Below are 5,170 nucleotides of genomic sequence, written 5' to 3' on the forward strand. Positions count from 1 at the left end.
AGCAGCATCCCTCCATCCGGCTTTGAAGAAACTGGTCTGTAATATTCTAGTGAGTCAAAAAGGAAAAATTCACTTCAAAGCATGCAATGATCTACCTTATTTTCAGCAATGCCTATCACTTTGAAGAAGGATGAGATTTAACAGAGTGCATGCTCTGTCTTTTCTAGACTAATGTGATATGTGGAATAAGTAGACAGTTGTGTAGAGAGAGCAATGAAAATTAAAAAAATTGTTTAGATGTTTGTGCTATAGTTAGATGTTTATTGATTCTTGAAGTCTACATACCTGTGGCTGAAACTGTTGAATACACAAGACAGAAAAGTACCCAAAACTACAAGGTCCTGATTTTTTTTTTTTCCCCAAACCTAGTAAAAATGTAGCTTACAGAAGCACCTGTCTCATATTTTTAATAGGGCTATTAATTTTGATTTGCCATTGCATCAGCTAGTCAAAAAGGAAAAATGGGAAATGAAGATTGCTGATTTGAAACTATTAGACCCATGTGCTCTTATGCAAACCTTACTGTCAGACCCATCCCTGCGTGGATGGCATTTTCTGGGACATACTTTGCAGGTGACCCAGAAAAAACAAACCGGTAGTGCTTCATGCCCCATCCTTCCTTTTGTCCCGAGGCCTCCCTGGCCTCAGCGTGGCTGGGCTTGGGCTGTCCTGAGCTCTCCCGTACCTCGGGGTGCAGAGTTGGACCCTGGAGGGCCCCCGGGAGACTGAGGCTGAAGGGGTGCTCTGGGGAATGGGTTAGCGACGGAGGTTGTGCTGAGGTTTGGATAGTGCGATTTGTTATGGGGTACCTATAATATGTTTTCTTCTGTCTCCCACAATGCACGCTGAGTCTCTTTCCAGAATTATTTGATAGCATGTTTTTTAAACCAATTTCCATTTGTGAAACAAACTAACAAACTAGTTATCTGGGAATACTTCTAATGTTTTAGTCCTGTCCCCTATCCCATTTCCACCTAGCTTGGTTCTAGTATTAGTTCTGGCAGGCATGGCTTTTAGCACTCGCTTTGATGCATGGCTTGTGGTTTTCATAGTCATGACTTGTAAAAGAGACACCAGTTTCCTCTTGGGCAATTTCAGCATTGCAACCAATTTCTGTAAGAGTTTCCTCTCTGCTTTGCGAGGTGTGGGAGTTGACAGGACAAGTGTGGCTGTTTGTCAGAATTCCTTGCTGGTAAGGTTGTGACTTATTTCTTTCCTCTTAAATGACAAACATTAGTTGTTTCTGTCTAATGACATCTACTTTCTTTCTTTTTTTTTTTTTTTTTTAAAAATACGGTTTTAGCTGATGAGAAACAAGGCTTACATTGTACCATAAAGGAAGTTCACACTGGCAAGTAATTGCCCTTTTTTTTAAGGGCTGTGTAAAAGATCTTATGCTTCCTTTCCCCCCCCCCCCTCCTTTTTGTTTAAAAAAAATGCAAATGGTTTCCTTAAAAATATTGAAATAATTAGAAATAATGGGATTTCTGGAGTGAGGATAAGTGACAGCATGTATGTGAATGATTTCTATTTTGTACAGCTCTAATTCAGTTATGTTTTAAGATCCATCAAGGGACAGGGTGACAGTCTAGTCATGACTGTTTCATTTAAATGGAATATTTGTGAAGACAAGTGTGTAATATGGAAATGGAAGCAATTCCTTTATTAATTTTAGGTTCCTAGAGAAAAATGTGCAAATCTAGTACCATGTAAAGAGTATTTAAGTTGCAATATGGGGGTAGACTGTAATGTGCTATGGTGACAGCACTGAGCAGATTGATTTCTGGTTTTAATGTGAAAAGAATTCTAGAATACATTAATTTTAATGTTTGTCTCACAGACATGAAATTGTGTGAATAAAGACACAGCAAAAGTACTATGTGAACGGGCTTATGCTTATGGTGGACAAAAGGACAGCTGGAATTAAAATCTCCTGTCCTTTGCACTGAAACAGAAAACCCAAAACCCTGACTGCATCTCTGGACTGGAGTTTTCCTCAACAAAACATGCCTCTGGTGAAAGCTGAGGCTAACAGCTAGTTTAATCACTCACCTACTTGCTTCCAGCAAGTCTTTTTTGGGGTGTAGGGTAATATTTTTTTTTTTTTTTTTTTTACTGGGCCCAATTGTATTAATTGGATTTCTTGGAAGGTTTATTATCCCTGCTCAGGAGCTGCAGTTCAGCAGGATTCTCCTGTCTGCCAGTCCTGCCAACATTTAATGGTTTGTGACAATTCATAAAGGAGAGAGAAATTGTTTGCTAACTTCTCATGAGATGGCCTTTCTGTACCTTCCCCTGTGGTGAAATTTTTAACACTTTCTAGAGGCAAAAAGTGTCTCTCTAGGAAGGAGAGGCTCCCACCATGCCCTTCTCTTCGCGTTGGCTCTGGTGACCCAGCTGCAAGGACGTGATCAGGCGGAAGCCCCGTGGCATGGCGGAGGCTGCGTGTCTCGGGCCAGGGAGGTGAGGCTCTCTGCTTTCAAGCGCTGCATCGCTTTGCCTTCGCCTGGTTTGTGCCTCACCGCAGCCCCTGAGAGAGCGGGCTGCTCCTTGAAGCAGAGAGAGTGGGTCCTTGCACACTGCCGTTCCAACACCTGCTTTCCATTGGAAAGTCTTACTGGTTTCGTAAGTGGGAAAGGTGAAAGGGCACATTACAATGTATACTGTCTGCAAAAGCGTGCTTCATGACAGCATCTGTACCAGACCCAGGAAGAAACGGGGTGATGGAAAGCTCTGTTTTACTCTGTCAATGGCAAGAGCCATTAATGCCAGGCTGCTAATGTTCACATAAACTTTTTGTGCAAGCCGCTTCCTACTTGTCCCCATGCACTCTGGGAGACCTGATTTCTTGCGGGACTGTCCAGTGGCCAGAAAGCAGCGTTTGCATCTCACTTTGCATGTGTTTCCCTGAGTGGGTGCAGCAGCCGGGTGCTGCATGCTCAGCACAGCATGCTCTTCACCATTGTCTGCACAGTCCCTGCAAGGTGGCTGTGGAAGGCATGAAGCCAGCATGGGCTGAAGAGCTTCTACAGTTGTTAACATGCTCCTGTTTTGTCCTTGTTAATTCCAGATATTTCCCCTTGCCCCTCAAATCCATCCCTTCCACACTCCCACATGATCTAACTGAATGAATAGTGACTTGGTTGTGGGTGAATAGGATAAGGACTGGTTTGGATAAAGATGCAGCTACAGACAATAGTATTGTGCACTCACTTGATTATACGGTACAGATGTGCAGCCTGCTGCTAATCAGCTTGCCATGTGGAGGTCCTAGCAGATTCTTAGTTGGTGCTGGATCCTGAGGTAAGAGCAGTAACCCAGAGAGAGGGCTGTGTAGCTAAATGACATGTTGAATAGTTTCACTATTTTGTGCATGGAACTACCTTCAAGGAATCCCTCAACCACCTGCTAACACACCTAGTACTATTTGTGAGCGAATGTAGCTAGTACTGCTTATGGGCCTGGAGAAAGTGTCCTGCCTGATGCACCACTTATTGCTAACGAAATCATGCTGAGTGTGGTTACACAATCACTAAACAGGGAGGTGGGCACTGAGGTAACGTTGTATGTGAAACTATACCTATTACCCCTTTCTGCATCTCAATTTCCCTCTCAGCTGAAGCAGAGCCATGTTTCTGTGAGGATTTTTCTGAAAAATAATAACATGCAGTTAAAGGCATAGCTCATCAAAGTGCTTATGTGTGTGCACTGTATTTATGCCTTAGTGATATACATTTCTAAAAATATTTCCCTTCTGCAGTCTCCTCTACCCTTTAATTGCTCACTTGTCTTTCCTATCATCAAGCTACAGGCTGGCTACCCTCCAGCATCTGCTGCTTTTGCTTTTGCCGTGGGGCCTCTCTGGCATAAGTCCTGTGACTAGACTGAATTCTTCTACCACGACAAGCATCTGTCCTTCTTTAGCTCTATCCCCTGCCTCTGACTTAGCTGAGTCACGCTTTCTCTGTGCATACACCTCCAGTTGTCCCCATGTTCTTGTCTCTTTCCTTTCCAAACTGGTCTTGCTGATCGCTTCCAAGGCGGGAGGGGGCGGAATCAACATAATGGCATGGCCTTGCCTACCTACTACTTATTTAACTGCTGCTTCTCCTGCAGATATGGCTTCCTCATCTGGGTAGAGCTTATCTTCCTTTGACTTCCTTACCTTGCTTTTCCCCAGAACCTCCTGTGGTCTTTCTCCCTTTTCTCAACTAGTATGTTTTTATTTCTTCTATTAAATACAATCAACCAACAACAACCTCTGTTCTCTGCCATCATTTTGTCCTCACACTTACCTTTGATTTTTATCTCAAAATCTCTTCTTAAAACTTCACTGTCCATGATTCTGTCTGCCACTGGTTCTCTACCTGTTTTCTCAGACATACTTACAAACTGCCTTTGAGAAGGTTCTGGTATACCCCAAAATGCTGTCTATGGTCTACTAAAAGATCCTATTCTCTTTTTATCCATTTTTCCTTTGTACCTTATGCCCGAGTAATTTTATTCACAAACATCAGCATGGCTTCTCCTCCTGTGAAGGGCAGATGTACTCTTATAAGAGAGTTCTCTTTTTTTTTTTTTTTTTTAACCAGATGTAGAGTTTGGCCTGTGTCTCTGATATGTCATGGCTCAGCCCTTAGTTGGATCCAGCATGATCAACTTCTGCCTTTCCAAAATCATCCTTGCTCATTACTGACAATGACATTACGGTCTAAGTGCCTTTTTCACTTCTCTATATCCTTATTTCCAAGCTATGTTTAAATTTTGCACACACTTTCAAATGTCTTCACTCTCCATACACAGAAATAAGCTGTCATCCAAGTTGTCTTTCCGTCATGTCACATTTACTGAAATCTCCTATTCTCTGGCCCTGACAAAGGTAATTTCACCATCTCATACCAGTTCAGAAACCCACTGCAAGGATAATTTTCTTGCTCTGCTTCTTTGTTGAATCTCCTAGCCTATTTATTTACACTTCTGGGCAGCATCAAACATACTGAGCCTTAACTCTCATTTTGAACTCCCTGGGTTCCCTCCCTTAGTTTTACAAACATTTGAAAGCACTAGATCTCATTATTTTTCAGAGCCACTTGCTACAGTACTAAGGCAAACCTTGACAATGTCAGTCCTCAGGCATACTGAGACCCAACATAAGATCCCGATGGCTGCA

General features: G+C 42.6%; 1 protein-coding gene across 4 annotated transcripts in view; it reads left to right on the forward strand.

Moving 5' to 3' along the window:
- Positions 1-1,139: 1,139 nt before the first annotated feature.
- Positions 1,140-5,170, forward strand: part of IPCEF1 (interaction protein for cytohesin exchange factors 1) — a 61,812-nt gene continuing 57,781 nt past the window's right edge. For 3 of the 4 annotated variants that reach the window (XM_010581873.1, XM_010581877.1, XM_010581881.1), the window contains exon 1: positions 1,140-1,192. The gene's annotated coding sequence lies outside the window, so the exon portion shown is untranslated. The remainder of the gene's footprint in view (positions 1,193-5,170) is intronic. The other variant, XM_010581876.1, reaches the window with a different exon arrangement.

This window comes from Haliaeetus leucocephalus, unplaced genomic scaffold, assembly GCF_000737465.1.
Source record: "Haliaeetus leucocephalus isolate CR32 unplaced genomic scaffold, Haliaeetus_leucocephalus-4.0 Scaffold819, whole genome shotgun sequence".
NCBI classification, from domain to species: domain Eukaryota; kingdom Metazoa; phylum Chordata; class Aves; order Accipitriformes; family Accipitridae; genus Haliaeetus; species Haliaeetus leucocephalus.